This window comes from Thunnus maccoyii, chromosome 1 (assembly GCF_910596095.1).
Source record: "Thunnus maccoyii chromosome 1, fThuMac1.1, whole genome shotgun sequence".
Lineage (NCBI taxonomy): Eukaryota > Metazoa > Chordata > Actinopteri > Scombriformes > Scombridae > Thunnus > Thunnus maccoyii.
Genome location: NC_056533.1, coordinates 846,856 through 868,288, shown reverse-complemented (window position 1 = coordinate 868,288; position 21,433 = coordinate 846,856). Strand labels below are relative to the sequence as shown.

General features: G+C 38.2%; 1 protein-coding gene and 2 long non-coding RNA genes across 12 annotated transcripts in view; 2 read left to right on the top strand and 1 right to left on the bottom strand.

Moving 5' to 3' along the window:
* adamts17 (ADAM metallopeptidase with thrombospondin type 1 motif, 17) overlaps nt 1-21,433 on the top strand; it is a 626,422-nt gene that overhangs the window by 164,073 nt on the left and 440,916 nt on the right. The window lies entirely within an intron of this gene.
* LOC121900119 lies at nt 13,701-16,802 on the top strand. Of its 2 annotated transcripts, XR_006096911.1 has the most exons (3): nt 13,701-15,094; nt 16,152-16,239; nt 16,392-16,802. It is a non-coding gene; the product is annotated as an uncharacterized LOC121900119 (long non-coding RNA). The 2 variants fall into 2 exon arrangements; XR_006096895.1 differs by having other exon boundaries at nt 13,701-16,239.
* LOC121900208 lies at nt 17,240-19,200 on the bottom strand. The gene is made up of 3 exons (XR_006096933.1): nt 19,023-19,200; nt 18,658-18,806; nt 17,240-17,864 (listed from the first exon to the last, which is right to left on the bottom strand). It is a non-coding gene; the product is annotated as an uncharacterized LOC121900208 (long non-coding RNA).

The following is a 21,433-nucleotide window of genomic DNA, read 5'->3' as shown; positions in this document are numbered from 1 at the left end:
AATCTTATTCTGTTTGTGGGCACAGGTAGAGCTGATGGTGAATTCGTCCTTGTTGGTGCTTCTATGAGCTGACGATCCGGTGGAAGTGTGAGCAGTGGACAGGAGCACAGCAGGGGCTGTGGAAAACGGTACAGAGGGTATTGATGATCCTGGTGCTGAGGATCCTGCTGAGTGTGTTGGTAAGAAATGCAGGGAAATACCAACAGCTGTGGAGAGTAAATGCTACAACCAATGAATAGAGACAATTTCAAAGCTGCTGTGTATTGAGGCTCTCATATTTCACAATGGAGTGTTGCACAGAGGATCAGATACAGGAATGACACTCAGATAATAACTGATCTGCCAGACACAGCAGAGAATAACAAACAGCACATATGCACAGCAGTGTGGAACTCTTGGTCCAGGTCATACACTTGTCATACAAAATTGCAGTTTTTGGAGAATCTGATATCCAGAGTGTCACAGAAAGCACAGTTTTCATCTGTATGAGGATATAGCTTTCATTTCAATTTTTTCGAATGTAAATAGGCTGACGTGCTTTATATTGTAAGTAGGTTACTTATGTCCATTTTATTTGCTATGCAATATATCTTGTGCTATTGTCTCTTTTTAAATAAAGTGACTACAGTGAATTGTTTCTGAACAAATACATGTTTGTTACATCATTGTACCGTAAACTATTTTAATAGACCCTCACCTTCATTTAGACTAATGCCATGGGAAAATCCATTAACAGTTAATCATGACATGCAGTCTTTAAGAAGCTAAACAAAATGAGTTATGACTTTTTACAGCTGTAACAATTTATTTGGCTCAAGAATAAATACATACAGAAGGCTGGATTACAAGTCACAAATATAAATGAATGGCTATATTAGAGGACAATTTAATATGGTAGATATGTAATTTGATGTTGTGACTGTAGATATTTCACAGGTGGTCTTCATCTGATGCAGGGACATCCTCTGTCTCTGTGGCCTCTAAAAAATACAATTAAAAATCTCAAAGAAAATCTCAAATCCATATATTGGATCCCTATAGAAAAATTAAAGCTGCAAGCAGCGATGATCGGGCCCTTGCGCCCATGCGTACATCGTGTCGGACGCAGTCAAAGGGCTTCAGTCACAGGCATGTAGTTGTCTCCAGGCCCGCGCTGTTTTCAAATAGTGAGAGAGGAAGGTTAATATCACAGCCTCTTTTTGCTATTTTGCCTACTGCTGGGGCTGCTTCATTGAATGTCGTAGGGGGCGCTATGGAGCCAGTTTTCATCACTGACTGAATATTGGTATTTAGACGTGTTCAGGCTGGGAGTCTTATCAAACATGTAAAGTTTGGTGTAGACTCCAGCATTTACACTAAACTTTTAGCAATTTCGCCTGTGAAGGCGAAATATCAAAACCCAACGCCACGCCACGGCCACACGCTTCAATGATAACTAAATCTTTTGATAACTTTTGATCACACACTAGTGTAGATGACACACACTGATTTTGAAGTCATTACGATGAATTCTGTAGGAGGAGTTCGTTAAAATACAAGGTATGCGAAATGGCCAAAAAAACACGAAAAATGACCACTTTTATCAAGATGGCCGACTTCCTGTTGGACTTACAATATGGCTCTAGAAGGCTTTTTTGTGCGTCTTGACATGATACATATATCTCCCGAATTTCATTTTTCTATGTTAATCTGGAAGGCGGGGCTACAATTTTGAAATTTTCAAGGGGGCGCTGTTGAGCCATATTGCCATGCCTATGCAAATGACCTATCCAGGATTTTAACTGGTGTCGCTCCAGACATGTGTGCCAAGTTTCATGACTGTGTACCCATCCCTTGTCCCTAAAATACAGCATCGTATTTCATGGCGAAAGATGTGTCGCCATGGCAACGGCGTTTTGATATGGCTCATGACCTGCCCAATGTAGCATCACCAAGGTCTTACATCTTAGCTGAGTCAATTTCAGGTGCATCAGACAAATTTCTTAGGAGTAATACAACAAAGAACGACACATGATACTTCCTGTTGCCAGTAGGTGGCGCTATGACTCTCACTAAATATGGGCCTGAAAATGTGTTCAGACCGGGACTCTTAACAAGAATATGAAATTTGGAAAAGATCAGACCATGTGGAGTCAAGTTATAAGGCTTTGTAATTTCATGGCGAGACATCGAAATTCGCCGCGTCGTCATGGCAACACCTTTCGACGAAGAGTCATCAACTTCATAATATACGATCTCCAAGGTCTTTAGGCTATTCTGAGTAAATTTGAGGTGGATCCCATCACCGTGCTACCCACAGAGCGTCAAATTGTAAAACATGTAACTTCCTGTTGCCAGCAGGTGGCGCTATGACTAATAATGATAATAATAATAACAATAATAATAATAATAATAATAATAATAATAAAATTCCTTTGGAAACAATAGGGCTTTGCGCTGGTCAGCGCTCGGGCCCTAATAATTCCTTTGGATACAATAGGGCTTCGCGCTGGTCAGCGCTTGGGCCCTAATCATAATAATAAGAACCCCTTTGGATACAAGAGGGCTTCACGCTGGTCAGCGCTCGGGCCCTAATAATAATAATAATAATAATATTAATAATAATAATTCCTTTGGATACAATAGGGCCTCGCGTTGGTCAGCGCTCGGGCCCTATAATAACCCCTTTGGATACAAGAGGGCTTCGCGCTGGTCAGCGCTCGGGGCCTAATAATAATAATAATAACAATAATAATAATAATAATTCCTTTGGATACAAGAGGGCTTCGCGCTGGTCAGCGCTCGGGCCCTAATAATAATAATAACCCCTTTGGATACAAGAGGGCTTCGCGCTGGTCAGAGCTCGGGCCCTAATAATAATAATTCCTTTGGATACAAGAGGGCTTCGCGCTGGTCAGCGCTCGGGCCCTAATAATAATAATAATAATTCCTTTGGATACAAGAGGGCTTCGCGCTGGTCAGCGCTCCGGCCCTGATAATTCCTTTGGATACAAGAGGGCCTCGTGCTGGTCAGCGTTCCGGCTCTAATAATAATTCCTTTGGAAACAAGAGGGCTTCGCGCTGGTCAGCGCTTGGGCTCTAAAAAAGAAAAGTTACTGTTTGGAAACATTAATATTACACAGATGTGTCAGCAGCACTGACAGTTTCACCAAACTGACGCTCATGCCAAATAGATTAACTGGATGAACAATATTCATATTTTGTACGTATGACATAGGTATAACAACCACCTCTTGCACAGCAATGGAGTCAGTGATACATTTTCATGCATGTCATGCCTCCTGCTGATCTGTGTTTCTGCAATAGCTCCTGAGTCATCGATGCTGGTACAGAAGACTGTAAATCAAGCTGATGTGGATCATCTGGCCTTCTGGATCAAAGTTCAATTCAATGAAATTTAATGCAATTTTTATTTATATAGCACCAAATCACAACAAAAGTCATCTCAGGGCACTTTTCACATAGAGCAGGTCAAGACCGTACTCTTTAATTTACAGAGACCCAACTATTCCCCCTTGAGCAAGCACTTGGCGACAGCGGTAAGGAAAAACTCCCCTTTAATGGGTAGAAACCTCAAGCAGACCCCGGCCCTTGGTGGGCGGCCATCTGCTTTGACCGGTAACAATAAGAGCAGCAATAGCAGTAGCAATAGCCAGGGAAGGATGCCATCAGGACTGTGAAGGACCGCAAAGACTAGGCCTGCATCCCAGGGTTTCCTGCAAGATGAGAAAGCACAAAAAACTTTGGGGAAGAAGCCAAGTTAGTGACATGCATTGATGTTACATGAATGCATACAGATGGAGAGGAGGAAGAGGAGAGAGGAGCTCAGTGCATCATGGGAAGTCCCCCAGCAGTCGAGGCCTATAGCAGCATAACTAAGGGCTGATCCAAGGTGAGCCTGGTCGGCCCTAACTATAAGCTATATCAAAAATGAAAGTTTTAAGCCTACTCTTAAATATATAGAGGGTGTCTGCACCCTGGACCGAATCTGGAAGATGGTTCCACAAGAGAGGAGCCTGATAGCTGAAGGCTCTGCCTCCCATTCTACTTTTAAAGACTATAGGAACCACAAGTAAGCCTGCATTTTGGGAGTGTAGTGTTCTAGTGGGATAATACGGTACTATGAGCTCTTCAAGACATGATGGTGTCTGACCATTAAGGGCTTTGTAAGTTAGGAGAAGGATTTTAAATTCTACTAGATTTTACAGGAAGCCAATGTAGCGAAGCTAAAATGGGAGAAATGTGATCTCTTTTTCTAGTTTTAGTCAGTACACGTGCAGCTGCATTCTGGACCAGCTGGAGAGTCTTTAGAGACTTGTTAGAGCAGCCTGATAATAAGGAATTGCAATAATCCAGCCCAGAAGTAACAAATGCGTTTTTCTGCATCTTTTTGGGACAGGATGTGCCTGATTTTTGCGATACTATGTAAGTGAAAAAAGGCAGTCGTTGAGATTTGATTTATGTGGGAGTTAAGGGACATATCCTGATCAAAGATAACTCCCAGATTCCTTACGGTGGTGCTGGAGGCCAGGGTAAAGTAGCTATATCATTAGATAATGTGTTTCTAAGGTGTTTAGGGCCAAGCACAATAACTTCAGTTTTATCTGAGTTTAGTAGTAGAAAATTGCAGGTCATCCAGGTCTTTATGTCCTTAAGGCATGCTTGGAGTTTGTTTAACTGATTGGTTTCATCAGGCTTCATTGATAAATATAATTGGGTAGCATCTGCATAACAATGAAAATTTATGGAGTGTTTCCTAATAATATTACCTTAAGGAAGCATATACAAGGTGAATAGTATTGGTCCAAGTACAGAACCTTGTGGAACTCCGTGTCTAACTTTTGCCTTCATGGAGGATTCATCATTAACATGTACAAACTGAAATCGGTCTGATAAAGGATATATAAGGATTTAAACCAGCTTAATGTGGTTCCTTTAATGCCAATTAAATGTTCCAGTCTCTGCAAAAGGATTTGATGGTCAGTTGTGTCGAATGCGGCACTAAGATTAACAGGACAAGTACAGAGACAAATCCTTTGTCTGATGTAGTTAGGAGGTCATTTGTGACTTTCACCAGTGCTCTCTCTGTGCTATGATGCACTCTAAATCCTGACTGAAAATCCTCAAATAAACTATTGTTATGTAGAAAGTCACATAACTAATTAGAGACTGCTTTCTCAAGGATCTTAGAAGGAAATGGAAGGTTAGATATAGGTCTATTATTGGCTAAAATGCCTGAATTAAGAGTAGGCTTCTTAAGAAGAGGTTTAATTACAGCTACTTTAAAGGACTGTGGTACATAGCCTGTTACTAAAGACAGATTGATCATATCTAATAAAGAAGTGCTAACTAAGGGTAAGGCTTCCTTAAGCAACCTAGTTGTTGATGGTTTAGCTGAACAAATCATTGAAGATAGTTCAGAAAAGTTGACTGGAGAAAAACAGTCCAAATATATGTCAGGATTTACAGCTGTTTCTAAGGTGCCTGTGTTTGGGGACAAATTGGTGCCTGTCGAGGGCAGGAGGTGGTGAATTTTGTCTTTAATAGTTAGAGTTTTATCATTAAAGAAGCCCATAAAGTTGTGGCATTCTAGGCCCTGATAACACTGATATCAATATTTGGATGAGAAAAACAATTTTAAAAAGAAATGAACAGAAAACAGATTCTACTCAGTCGGTGTTTGCTAGTTTGTCCAAGTAAATTAAGACATGTTACAGATCTAGGGGTGATTTTAGAGTCTGATTTTAGGGCCAAAATTAGACCATTTTTAACTCAGAATGATGCTGAAATGCTGATATATGCTTTCATTAAAAGTCACTTCGATTATTGCAACTCTCTTTCTACTGGTCTCCCTAAGAAGTCTTGAAGAAAATTAGTTATTTCAGAACACTGCAGCAGGATTTTTACCAATACAAAAAAAGAGATCACATCACCCCTCTGCTTGCATCACTGCACTGGCAACCTGTATCTTTTAGAACTGATTTCAAAGTCAAGTTGATGTTTACGAGTTGATTTTACTTGTCTGTGAAGGCTTACATAACCTAGCATCTTTATATATCAGCAACTGCCTTTCATTTTATGTCTTAACAAGATCTTCCACTGCCTTTCTTTTAAAAGTCCCCTAAATTGTCCCACAAGGAATGTTGTGAGGCTGCTTTTTGTTTTTATGGCCCTAAACTATGGAAGACCCCCCAGAAATTAATGAATTATCTTTAATTTGGCTTTGAATTAGGTTTAACTTTAGTGGTATCATTTTTAATGTTTTATTATACTGTGATAAAAAAAATTTTGTTTGTGTTTTTCTCTCGCATATTGTTACTTTTTATTTTTGTGATTATTTTCATCTGATCTTGTTTTGCATGAAAGGTGTTTTACAAATAAAGTATTATTATTTATTTATTAATTATTATTACTATCCCACATTGCCTCCCAGGAGGCCACCTAGCGCAGTGGAGTCATTCACTGCTCCTTCTTGGCATTGTTGAGGGCCTAAACATGCTCAAAAACTTAAGAAACTTTGCACATGTGTCAGAAGTGGTGAAAATTTTAATATTTTATTGGTCTGGGGCATGGGTGTGGCTAAATGGCTCGAGGGCGCCCCCTACAAAATTTCAAATTAAAAGTACCCACCCTTAAAGTTGACATAGATGAATAAAATTTGGTAGGCACATGTATTGTGTCCAAACGCACAAAAAAGCCTCATGGAGTGATGCCCTAAATCCAGCAGAATGTTCGCCATTTTGAATTTACTTTGCAATTTTAGTGCAGTTTTTGCCATTTCCAGACATCGGATTTTAATGAATTCCTCCTAGACCTTTAACCCAACTGACTTCAAATTTGGTCAGTGTCATCTAAAGAAAGTTATCAAAGTCTTGAGTTTTCGCTGAACACCCTTGCTGTGGCGACATGACAAACTTTGATGTTTCGCCATGAAACAGGAAGTTGTTATAACTTTAACGTACATCACCCAATCTGCCCCAAATTTCTTATACTTCATAAAGGTCTCGCTTAGAATGCATCCATGTGTCAATACTGACTCAGTGTCATAGCGCCAACTACTGGCAGCAGGAAGTTACAGGTACTTTACTATACTTTATTACCTGTGCCTAGCAGGTTGAACAGATCCACTTCAAATTTGGTTAGAAAAATCTTGGACCTTGATGATTCTATATTGTGAATATTGTGAGTTTTCAGTGAACGCTGTTGCTGTGACGATGTGAATTTTGATGTTTTGTTGTTGTAAAAAACTGTTGTAATTTGGGTCCACATGGTCAGATCTTTCCTAAATTTCACGTTTGATAAGAGCCCTGGTCTGAAGTCATGTACAGGACAATACTGAATCATAGTAATAGTGCCAGCTACTGGCAAAGGGAAGTAACAGGCCCCATACTTTTACTTACTACTCCTAGCAGGTTAACCAGATCCATGTAAAATTTGGTCAGCTAAGTTTTAAGATGGTGATGATGCTAAATTTTGAAGCTTTTGAGTTTTCATCAAAAGCTGTTGCCATGGCCACACATTATTCACCATGAAACATGAAGCTGTTTTTTAGGGGTGAGGGATGCTTGAAAACTCACGAAACTTTACAAACCCACCAGAAGAGCCATATTTAGTTGTCTTATATGGGTCTTGGGCTTTGGTGTGGCAACGCGCCAAACTTTGATGTTTCACCATGAAGCAAGAAGTTGTTGTAACTTATATGTGCATTGTCCAACTTGCACCACATTTCTCATGCTTGATAAGAGTCCCAACCTTAACACATCTGGATGTCAATATTGAGTCATAGTCCTAGCGCCACCTATTGACAACAGGAAGTCAGCCTTATATGATAAACATCATCTGATTCACATGAAATTTTCAAGGTGTGATCTACAGTTGATATACAACAACATGACGTTTAATTAGTGGGTGTTCTCTAGTGCCACATAGTGGACACAGGAAGTGACAGTTTTCTCCTACATGCAATGTCCAATATTCATGAAAATACATATCAATGTCAGTTGATAAATATATCACTGCAATAATATTTTATGTAGTATTGCCTATGTGCAGGAAGTGGGGTCTAAATGACACATAGTTCATCAAATGTATACATATTTTCTAATAAGTCATCTCCAACGTCACATACTGCACAGGAAATTATATTTTAATCATTCACATGTCAATCATTCCAATAGGGATACCACTGCTGTTGCTCCTTCTGGCGTTCATGAGGTGCGAGTGCCCGTTCATTGCTGCTCGCAGTTTTAATTATTATTATTCCAAAAGAACCGCATTTTTGAGGGGCTAAATGTGCTCAAAAAGTTATGAAACTTTGCACATGCATCAGAAGTGGTCAAACATTACATATTAGTCTTGCGCATGGTGTGTGGCAAAATGGCTTGGCTACAAAATTCCAACGCTATAGCCCCCACCTTTAAATTTGACATAGATGAACAAAATTTGGTAGGCGTATGTATCATGTCCAGACTTACAAACAATCCTTTTGGATGCCCATATCTGTTGCCCACTGTTAAATGTATTGCTGCATCGTGTTGCTTTGCAATAACAACACTACTGTGGCATGCCTCAATGTGCACAAAGGTGTGAGGGCCTGATCATCACTGCTTGCAGCTTTAATTCTCGTTCCTCACCTGTTCTTGATTTCACTCCCAATCTGCTGCAGTCCAATCTGCAACTGGTCTTTTTGGGTCTGCCTGTACACCTTCTTTTCTCAATCACAAGAGAAACAGTTTTTTGCTCATCTGATGAATGTGACCTTCTTTGTGCAAACAAATGATGCTTGACCTTTTGTCTGAGCTCACTTCACTTGTCTTTGCCATTTTTGCAGTTGCTTTTAAATTACCATCTCCAAGGTAATTATAGTAGATTTATAAAGTCAATTGCCCTAAATTGACACAGTTGCCCCTTGCAGAATAACCACAGGTATAGCTCATCACATTACCATGTCCCACTAAGTCTGACAATCAGAACTTGTCCAAATACTTTTTTGTTGCCATTTAGAGGGGTATGTTTAACCTTTCTCAAGTGACAACCTGATTTTTTTTAGTTGAAATGTTAGAATTTAAAGTTGCGCTAAATATGTTTTTCTGTGTATTAAATACCAGTTTATTTAACATTTTATTAGATAAACATATGAACCTCATGGAACTTTGCCGAGAGTTTTACTGTCCAAATACTTTTTGGGCCACTGTATATCAGGCTTTAGATACACACACAGTACTTGTAAGTAGGATTAGTTCATTGATGGTTGGGATCTGCACATGATATTACATTTCATTCATTTCATTACTTATTTGTTCTTATTTTGCCTGTCCCTTACTCAAAACAGAAATAAATAATAGAAATAGATGGTCTGTCAATTACCGTTACTTAACAACCAAAACTTTTTTTATTTTTATGAAGCTTGTTTTTCTTTTTGCTTGCATTTTGTAAGCCCTTTGTTATCCTTTTTGTTATAATTACATTTATTTATTTATTTATTTATTTATTTATTTTTATTTGGTTTTACAAACACAGAAAAACAACAACAGATAATGACAGTAATGACGTGACATAGAACGTGGCTTACAAAAAACAAAAACAAAACAAAAAAGAAATAGACAAATAAATAAAAGTTATAAAATAACTTTGTATATACCAATCTGACTGAATGGATACAAAGAAATAGTTAAGGTTGTAGGCGAAGATACCTCATGGTGACAAATGCATCTAAGTCTTAACTGGTGATGATTCTTACATCAAACATTGGATGCCGAAGATGTAAAACAGTTTAAAGAGTTTAAGGAGCAGTAGGCGGCTGGATGTTTTCTCTAACATAAACTATGAAAGGGTTCCATATTTTATAAAATTTATTCATGGAACCTCTCAAAGAATATTTTATTTTCTCTAATTTAATGAAAAACAGTAGGTCATGAACCCATTGTGTAAAACTGGGTGGAAAGGTATCTTTCCATTTTAAAAGAATCAACCTTCAGGCAAGAAATGTGGCAAAGACAATACAATCTGCCTCTGCTTTTGAAAGGGAAAGCACAGGCAACGAAACACCAAAAATGGCCAGCAGGGGGCATGGATGAACTGATTTACCAAGCATGAGCATGAGTAGCTGGGGTTGATTTGCAACGATTGCATGTAGGGTTCACCTCAGGAAACAGTTTTGACAATTTTTGATTTGTCCAATAACTGCGGTGAAGTATTCTACACTGCATAAAACAGTGATTGATGCAATAAGAGGAAGTTTCGACTCTTTCTAAAATAGAATGCCAAAGACTATCTGAAAAACATGTATTTAAATCTGTTTCCCAGTCAGCTTTCAAAGGCATAAGACTGACATTTTGATTTTGTATGAGCTTATTATATATTATAGAAATTATGCCTTTGAAAGATGAAGGGTGCTCTAAGATAGAATCGCAAGGATTATATGGCGGTTGGGCAGGGAACTGAGGGAGCATCTGGCGCATAAAATCTCTGATTTGTAAGTAGCGAAAGAAATAGTTTTTAGATAATTTCAATTTTTCACAAAGATCGCTCAATGAGGAAAAAATGCCATCAGAAAAGAGATCAGCGAATGACTTTATGCCCATGTTATGCCATTCAACAAAGGTTTTATCTAGTAAAGAGGGTTTAAATAAGTGATTTGAATGAATTGGGGATTTTAAGAAAAAAAGGGTCCAGTCAAAGTGATGTCTTATTTGTAGCCAGATTTTAATAATTGATTTTACAACTTTGTTTTTAATATAATCTGGTAGTGGTATGGCAGTTGGAGAGAAAATTAAAGCTGCCAAGAAAAAGGGACTACATGATAGGGACTCATGTGTATACCAAGATGGTGCATCCACCCTTGGATCCTCGTAGAGCCAGTGCAGAATTGGGTGTATGTTAGCTGCTCAGTAATACATAAAAAGGTTTGGAGCTGACATCCTTCCTGACTTTTTGGAATATTGAAGTGTTTTCATTGATAATCGAGGTGGCTTACGGTTCTAGATAAAGGAAGAAATAATGCTGTTAAATTTATTAAAAAATGATTTGAGAATGAAGATTGGAATGCACTGAAATAGGTAAGTGAATTTGGGGAGGATATTCATCTGTATGGAATTAATACGACCTGCAACTGACAATGGTAGTGACGTCCAGCGGTTAAGCCTGCACTTCATCTAGTCCATAAGAGTAAGAAAGTTAGCTGCAAAAAAATCAGAAAATGTATTTGTTACATTAATGCCCAGGTAAGTAAACTGATGAGTGCTTTTTAAAGGAAGTGAGATAAAGGGATATTTACAGGCTGCCTTATTAACTGGGAATACTTCACTTTTCTGCAGGTTTAGTTTATAGCCAGAAAGTTTTTCAAACGTTTTCAGGATTTGGAAGACATGAGGTAGAGATGTAAATCATCTGCATATAGCGATACACGTTGTTCTCGTCCCTCTCTTATAATGCCTCTTATCTCAGTATTATGTTGAAGCACTAGTGAAAGGGGCTCAATAGCAATTGCAAATAAAAGAGGTGAGAGCGGGCAACCCTGCCTTGTGCCTCTATTTATTTAAAACTGCTTAGAGTAGGTATTATTAGTACAAACTGAAGAGACTGGTGCTGTGTAGAGTGACCTAATCCAAGAAATAAATATATTGCCAAACCCAAATCTTTCAAGAATATGAAATAAATATCTCCACTCCTACCTATCATGCAATGTCTGTGGAAGGACTCCAGTTTCAAATGATTCATGATACATACTTAAAAGAAGGGGTGCAACTTGAACTGAAATTTTTTTTTATAGAATTCTATTGGTAAACCATCCTTACCAGGGCTTTTTCTGCTCTGCATACCTGAGATTGCTTTATTGATCTCCTTTAATGTAATCGGGCTGTCCAAAATTTCCACTTTATCAATGCTGACCTGAGGTATTGGAACATTGTGTAAAAACCTGTGAAAATCTGCAGAGCTAAAACTTTCTTCAGAGGAGTAAAGTGATATGTAATAGGCCTGAAATTCATTATTTATTTCTTGCGGGTCGCAAGTAAGTCCATTCCTGGCATTGATCTCAGATTAATTGAGATGCAGATGACTGCCTCAGTTGATGAGCCAGAAGCCTAGTAGGTTTGTCGCCAAACTCATAATAGACATGTCTGGATTTCAAGAGCATTTTTTCAGCTTTAACTGTGGAGAGATTATCAAACTCAGTTTGAAGGAGAAGTCTCTCTTTATATAATTTTGCAGAGGGAGAGGTAGCATATTGTCTATCTAAATATGAAATACGATAAGTGATATGTGTTAGAATAGACAAGTGCTCTTTTCTTTCATAAGATGCATAAGAAATTAATTGCCCTCTGAGATATGCCTTAAAAGTTTCCCAAATCGTACAGTGGTTAATTTCGGGAATGACATTAGTTCTAATAAAGGAATCTTTGATTAAATATAAAATCTAAAAAATCGGAATCTGACAAGAGAGGCACATTTAATCTCCAAGGTGGACGGCTTATAGACTGATTAATTAAGTTCATGTCCATAATGAGAGGAGAATGGTCTGATATAACTCTGGCTCAATAACAACAGTTTGAAATTGATGGCACTAAGTTGTTATCTACCAAAAAGTAATCAATCTGAGAAAAGGTGTGATGAACTGAAGAGAAGACGGAGTATTCACAGTGTTTGGATTAAGGCGACGCCAAATATCTGAGATGCCATAATCTTGAAGAAAACTATTGATTATACGTGACCTGGAGACTTTAATATCTTTAGATGATGATCTGTCCAGCGTTTGATTTAAACAGCAATTAAAATCTCCACCGATAATTAAACAATGGGACTCAAAGTCTGGTATTGAAGAAAGAAATTTAACGAAAAAGCAATAATCATCATAATTCGGGGCATAAATATTTGCTAAAATAAGAGGATTGTTATATATGGATCCTGTTACAATTACATAGCGACCATAATGATCAGTTATCACACTTGTACATTTAGACGGGACAGACGGTGGATAAGAATGGCTACGCCCCATGCTTGGCCATTGAAAGTAGACTGATATAATTGAGATACCCAGCCCCTGTGTAGCTTTGAAGTGTTTGATTCTTTTAAATGTGTCTCCTGAATAAAAGCAATATTAACACCCAGACCTTTAAGGTGGAGAAGCACCCAGTTAAGCTTCGAGGGCTTGCCCAGACCTCTTACATTCCAGCTGGCGAACTTTATCACTAAGCCTGCTGCTCCGGTGTCACTGTTACCCAAACTCATTTAACAAAACATAGATTGCGATATAAATTCATTAACCAGTAGAGGACATAGAACAGCCCTGTTATAATGCCTACAAGAAATATGTAAGAAATCAAAAAGAAAACTAAAGAAAAGAAGAAAAAAAAACAAAAATGTGTACCCCATATACATTCTCCATGGACGTGCCCCTAACACCCTATAACACAGCTTCGTAGGCTATTGCCTATCCTATAAATGCGGTAACTATTTACTACAAGTGCAACCTGGGGTGACCCACAAATACGAAAAGAAAGAAAAAAAACAAAACATAAAGCAGCAGACAAATTTTGTAAGGTCAGATAAATAGCACTTTTTTCTATTTTTTTTTTTAGATTGAAAAATAGAAAAATGAAATGAAAAAGAAATTTTAAAAAAAGGGGGAAACTTACCAAACTTTCATCACAAGTTTGCTTTTAATTATCTATTTTAAAAAAAGTAATAATAAATGATAAAGATATAGGCTATATATTTCCTTTAGCTAAATGAAAGTCAGCTATATAACTATATCGACCTCATGGATAGAGGGTCCCAACGAATAAAATATTTATTTGACTTAGTGAAAACGACTGAACTATTCACCAAATTCCCAAATGACATAGAAAATAAAAAAATAAATAAATAAAAAAAAAAAAAAAGGTCTAGGAGGCTGGTTAGGCTTTGGCTTTGGTTGTAGCGTGCAGTGCGCCCTGTCTAACAGGGGTTTCTCATCTAAGCCAAGCAGCTCCTGCAATAAACTGGAGATGAACTCGGTCGGCGCTGTGCCTTCAAGTCCTTCCGTGATCCCAATCAGTCTTAAATTATTTCTCCTTGATCTGCTTTCAAGGTGCTCATATTTTACATGGAGGTCTTTGACTTCCGACTGAAGTCTATAGACTGTTGCTTCCAGGTCTGTAACGGCATCACTTGTTGCAGTCGCAGATTTTTCCACATCTTTCAGGTGGCTTTCATGATTGTTTAAAGCTGTATCTAGTGCCGCAACAGAGGTAGATAGATCTTCCCTGATAGCGGAAATGTCTGACTGAAGTTCACTGACCGCTAATTCTATTTTTGAACAAATGCCAGTTTTTAGGGAATCCAAAGCTTTGGTGAGCAGATCAGGTGTTAATTTGTCACCTCCTTGTGAACTCCCGGTTTTGGCCTCGTTAGACAAAGGAGTAAGGCCACCGCCTTTGGCTCTGGTAGTAAAAGGCACGTTTCAAATCTGCTCCACTTAGGCTTTAACTTGATTATATGAATTTTGATTCTGTTGAAATGTGAGATGGATCACATAGATTTGTCTACTTTTTAAAGGTCCAGTGTGTAGTATTTAGTAACATCTAAAAGAACAGACTTGGTAAAAAATTGAAGAGATAATTTATAAGTATATCTTAATTAATGTCTAATCAGCTGAAAATAATAATTGTTGTGTTTTTGTTACCTTAGAAATAACCCCTTTATATCTACATGGGAGCGGGTTCCCCTCCACGGTGGCCGCCATGTTGCATTGCCATGTTTCTACAGTAGCGCACAACGGACAAACCTAACACTGGCTCCAGTGAGGGCCTTACACGTTTTAGATTCAGTGGGCGACTACCGGAAATGCACCAGTTTTAAAACGAAGAGGAAGAGCGGACCAAACATCTTTTATTGTGAGACGTTTTTGAAACCAAAATCTGATAAATGGAGGATTATACTTCTTTAGAAAATCACAGGAGCGTGAATTGTCGTCGTCAAAGAAAAGAAAACATGAAGAAGCTAAACAAAATCAGGACAAGCAACAGCATAAAACGAGGATAAACCCAGATGGAAAACCCTGATGAGAGAAATGTTTGCAGACTGAGGCTGAAGTTTCCTGTTTACTGCTGGACAGGTAAGAGTGTAATGTATATTTATTTTGCCCTGCTGGTAATGGTTCAAAACCTAGATGATGTACAATGTTTATTAGCAGTACATTAGTTTCCCTGAAAAGAAACGCCGCCACGTAACGTTAAATATTAGCACACTTTACCTTCAGTTTGTGCCTCTCACGGAGCTGGTGGTCTGATAAGAGACAAAAGGGAGGCAACGTCGTGCTAATAACCCAACGATTTATTCATTTTCTGTGGCAGTAAGACAACACATTGACTAATAACTAAGATATTTAGCGCTGGTAATGTGCTTAAGACAGTAAGTCAGAGTAATGAGTTACTGTGAAAGATAAACTGAGGAGAAATCTGCTCATCACTGAGTTAATACATCCTGTGAATATATATTTATATTTTTCACAGTGCTCCATGATTTCATTGTTTGCTCCTAATTTGTCATTTAGGAGCACATGTACACATTGGGGGGCAAAGTTAGTTTATAGTCCAACACAAGTAACGTTTTCCCCGTTTCAATGTTGAAAAACATGTAATTGCGACCAGAATTTTAATTTTACATTCATCAGTCAGAAGTAGAATTTTTCTGTTATTTATTTTGGTGCGTTTATCCAGGCCAGCCAAGGCTCCCAGCATCTTAGGATGTAACATAATGTATTACAAGGGTTTGTGACTGTGTCATAAAGCACTTATTTTCTTGATGTTGCTGTTGTTTCTCCAGCTATGAGAGAGGTCCTGTAGCATCTATGCATGGTATTGCCTTTATCTTCATCCTAAAGTGACTGTGTAATAGGTCAGGGGTATTTCACCATGTGCCATTGATGGCTGGGGGTACGTTGGTTTTCATTACAACCAAAGACAACAAAAGTTGATTTCACTGAATAGCTACTTGTCTCAGGCTGAAAGTGTGTTAATCAATTAAATAATCTGATCTAGTCTGTTGTTGGAATGAAAATGTGCATGGAATAAGGTTGAACAGTTTCTGGTGAGCACATTAGATAAATAGATAGATAGATAGATGTTTTATAATAGTAAGTTCATTCATTTGTGCTGTTTTATTTTTCTCAGGCACTATAAGTTGGCATTATTCACCATGTCTGTGACATTCGCACCCACCATATCAGAAGTATTGCAGACCAAGTCAGGAGAGGTCTGGGTAAGTGATACACATTTGTTTGCCTATGTAGCATATTAACTTACCCTGTAAGTCCTACTCTTGGTTAAATAGCACTATTTTCACATGTACAACTGTATAAAATGTATGAAATAGTAAATTATCTTTATGTGTAACGGTAATGTCTTCCACAGAAGCAGTTTTCCATGCAGCTGCTGTTCTACACACAGCTCCTGGAGCAGATGAGGAACAGCAGTGCCAGTGAATCATGGGTGTTGTTCCTGCCATGAGAGCATCTTCATCCAGAGCAGTAAATTGAATACCTTTGGTGTGGTTTTGGTCTGACCCTTGTCAGCTATTATATGTGCAGCAATTTGACTGCTGGAAGGGGATCAGATAAGTTTAATCACACTGCTTTTAGTGTTCAAACATTCTAATGATTTGATAGATTATTCTGTCTTTATCAGTCAGCTCTGAAGAACACAGAATAAGCTGTCAAAATGTTCGTGTTTGAACAGTAAAAGCTGCATGTTTATGTTATACTTTTATTGTCCAGATTGAAAAGGATGTCCAAAAATGTTTCTGTTAAATAAAATATATTTTTATTACTAATGTCATTATTCTTAGTGTGTTTTTTTTTAATATTTTTATTTTGTGGTTCAAACTAGTGAATTACAGTTAACATAACCTGAAGTGGCAATGAAAATTAATCCATAACATGTACTACAGTGCCCTGTTCTGAGGATCAGTGGTATTTGAACTTCACTACTGTTTTATGTTGCTTTATAAATATAAATAATGACAATATAAATTAATGGTGAAAGTGGTAATGACAATATACTGACTGCAGGGAAATACTGTCATTGTATAAGTATATATTAATATGTTTGTCATTGCAATTATCACAGCACATCTGATGAATATCTTTTATTTGATAAACTTGCACATTTGTTCACAAGTTGAACAAATGTGAATATATAAACAAAACGTTTAATAATTATTCAGAAAATATATAAATATAGAAAACGTATAGAACAAGTATAAAATAAATAAAATATCAGAAATGTAACAAATAAATATGAGATGGTTTGATGATGAACAGGCAGGTGTGTGAGTACCTGAGATACTGTGTGGACGTTCCAGAGGACCTGGAGGGAAACTCAGAGGCCAGGTGTCAAACCAGTGTGATGTCTTTGGAGGACCAGGGAACTTGTCCCTGATCCTCCAAACACAGCAACTGGGGATGACAAGTCGGTTTCCCTAGCCTAAAGAGCCATGCTGTCAATAGATGAAATGTCTATAGGCAGCATAACGATACTCCCGGTTGTCATCCCCAGGCTTCCTGGTTTGGCCAAATACAATAATGTCCTCCCAGTACCGCCTGTGAATGCATAAAAAGCATTTTCAAGACAGTACTGGGGGAAGTGCGGTATTAGGCTCACACAATCTGCAGGGTACTGGCCACAGCATTTCCTTTCCCGGTCCGTAGGCATGTCTGTACAGTTACTACAAGTACACCATGGTACCCTTGGCACTCCAGCAAACGGTGGGACACCATGCCTGCACTGATGCATCATCAAGGCATCAAAAATGAACCCTGGCTGCCTCTGAAGCAGTTCACTGGTGAGCTGCCTGTGCTCCTTCAAGGTCATCTCTTCAAGAAGTTTCTGAAAAAATAAAACACAGGAAAAACAGAGATCAGGCTTTATAGGTTGTAAGTTTCATGATATGTTGGAAATATGGTAATGGTAATGCAGAATATGGATTGTAGGCTGTCCAGTGTTCCTAGACATATCTACAACAATAACATGATTTTTAAAAAAAGTCAAAATATTGGTGCTCGATACAGTTCCTTTATAGTATTTATATAATCATTCATAGTGTTGCTGATGTTTTCACTAGCCTCTTTTATACAGAGAAACTGCATTATAGCCATAAAGAGGATCCAAGGGGAGGACATTTCTCTTCTTTGATAACGTTAAAAGTAAAGTTTGACTTTTCTGTTGGCTTCCCGACTCATTTTGAGAAGACGAAAGAAACAGAGAGAGAGAGAGAGAGCGGCTGTGGTCGAGTGAGCTAGAGGGTGAATGAAGAGAGGGAGCGCTAGTAACGTTAGTTAGGACGGTTATTTTCTGATTGTTTCACAGCGTTTAGCTTCTAAAGCACAAACACACCCACACACCTCTTCGACCCTGCAGCCTGATTAGGTCTGAATATGGGCTAAACAGAACAGCAAGGTGGATTACAGGCGCAGTATTCCCGCCTTGAACAGGCTGTCAGGCTGTGTAAAAGGGGCTACTGACTCACCTTACACTGATAATACATCAAACTGTACAGACTACAGTAATGTAAAGCACAGAGCTGCTATGTAACTACAACTTTGTGTTGTATTGGCATTTTTAATATCGTGCAGAACGAGTAAGAATATGATAAAATAATTGTATAAATAACGTCACAAACCTCAGTCGCTTCGGTCCCTTTGGGGGGTTTCCAGCCTCTTCCCCTGCTTCCACGGTGCTGGTGTTTGCTCCCCTCCCTCGCCTGGCCCTGCCTGCAGCAGCACCGCTAACTTGCCCTCTTCCTCTCCCTCTAACCTCCTGTACTTGACTCTGCAAACGGATAATAAAATATGTAACGTTATCCTGCCAGCGCTAGCTCGCTATCAATAATGCCTACCGTTAGAATAAAATAACGTAAGTTTTGTTTAGCATGGCGTAGCTAATGTTAGCTTGTAATACCAAAACAATAAAACACTCATAATTGCTATCTTACTTGTGAGCTATAACCTATGGTACTATGGACTAAATAACTAAATACATATTCACCTCATCGCTTGACTTGTTAGAAATGCTCGAAGTTGTCGTGGACGATGACATCTTCAGCAAATAGCTTCTTGTCCTTGAAGGCCACCGTAGCTTCTGGAACCTCTCCAAAGTCTTAGGGAGGGGAGGGTTGAGCGGCGGAGTGCTTCAATCTAGAACCTCACCGTTAGAGGCCGCTAAATACCACACATATTACACACTGGATCTTTAAACAAAATTGCAGGATCACCTGAAGGAGCTTGCACACAGCGTGTCTACATTGCTTCCGCTTCCGCCGGGCCATTTATCTTTATAAATGGCCCGTTTATGTTTATATTTGTTGGACAGTGTTTATCATACAGTGATAAACAGCTCTTTAGAAATTTCTCTGTGTAGCACACATAAACCCCTTTCCACTCTTCTGTTAAGAGGTCATTCTTGAACTTGTTTATTGCTTCATCAGTTCTTACCCTTACATATCTATAGCAATTTTCCTCCTCCTTTCTCTTTATTTATCATATATTGCAAATACAGGTAAATGGTTGCTTATGTCATTTATTACTAGCCCACTTTTAACATTGCTTTCCATGACATTTATAAAAATATTGTCAATTTATGTTGCACAAACCAAGGTTATTCTACTGGGCTTGGTGATCAGTGAGTATAGCCCTCTGCTATTTAATGCATCCAGAAAATCTGATGTTGTTTCATGTTTAGATACATTTAGGAGGTCAGTGTTGAAATCCCCACAGATTTGAATTGTTTTGCTTTCATTCAGCCTATTTCATTAATTATTCCAAACTGTCTTTAAATGTTTCTACATTTTCCCCACAAGTTACAACAATATTTCTCATCCTTTCCATTTCAATTTACACAGTTATGTTTTCCATTAAATCATCAATTGCAGTTGTCATATATTCAACTGGTCTGTATTTCAAGTCACTGTACACATACAGGGCCACACCCCCTCACCTCTTGTTGATTCTATTGATATAATGTTACTCATAACCCTCAATACCTTTCTCTTGATTTAACCATGTCTCAGAGAAGGCTATCATTTGAATTTACTTTTAAATGTATTAATTATTCAATGATCTTAGTTAAGTTTGCATAAAGACTTCTACAATTGAAATGTATTAACAATTTATCTAGTTCTAGTTTTTATCTAGTTCAACATTGTCATTAAATTGATAATCAGTATAATATTTAAAAATGTCATTGATAGAATTAAACACATGACTCTTTGGATTGACATCATATTCAAAATTATACATTTTATGCCCCATGAAGTCAGATCTTGAAAAAATGTGACTTCCACGTGGCTCAGTCATTTGTTTGTTTCAAAATAGATTTGTATATCTGCAGGGAATTACACTGCCTGGACATTTGTCTCTGCTTGAGAAATTCACCTATACCTTTTCAGTCCTTTGCTCTTTCATGCTGATCTAGAGAATCAAGCAATGTCTTTACAACGGACATCAGTTCAGTTGCTAGCATTTTCCTTCTCCTGGAGTGGGGCATCTGCCAGCCTGCTGCCTACAGCATAGACTTCAAATCCGGCTCCCCAGCTGGAATCTGCTGATGCCATACACACATGTATTTTGCATGCTCCTTAAACACCTGGGTAGTGAAGTCTTCATCAAAATATATGCTGTAGTCATTCACCCAAATGACCTTTGCCCAGACAGCCTGAAGCACCCTTTGTCTCATCTTGTAGTTTTGGAAGCAAACTGTTATTGACCTGGGATGTTTGTTGTGCCTAGTCTTTAGCCCAGTTGCCCGGTGTGCTCTTTCAATGTGGATTTCACTGGTAACATCCAGTTTCTCCTGTATTAGGTTTCCACAAACTCAACATTTTGCTTCCAGTTGTCTGTGTAGGCACAGACTGTGGATAAGCACTTTTGTCATTCATTTTCCGCAATCCTTAACGCTGCTGCATCTATTCTTATCTTGAGTTCTGCAATGCCTCCTCTTAATTTGTTTATTTCCTTCTTCAACACTCCAAACTTCCAGGCAGTTTCCATTCAGAATTATCTGATTTCTTTTAATATTTCTTTCTGCTTTGACATTTTTTTTTTTTAGCTGTAAAAAAAAGCCTTGAAGGAGATGTCAAAGCTTTTTGTTGTAATCTCAATTTCAGAATTCTTCCAAGATTCAGAAATTGTTTGTAACGTGTTATATCTCAGTACCTACTGGCAGCCTACTTGATATTTGTTGACAGTCAGAAAAATATAGAAAATCATCAACTAAATCCTTTAAACTGACTTGACTGTCTTCACGGGTCCACTTAGCTTTGCAAGACCAGAGTTGGGCCAGGCCCATATTATATTCAGTCTAATGAGGATCAGGTATAGTGCAGTTCTATTGCCTATTGTTGTATTGAGCCTGTATGACAATGTGTCTGCATTTTTTTGCTAGGGCCCTCTGCCTGGCAC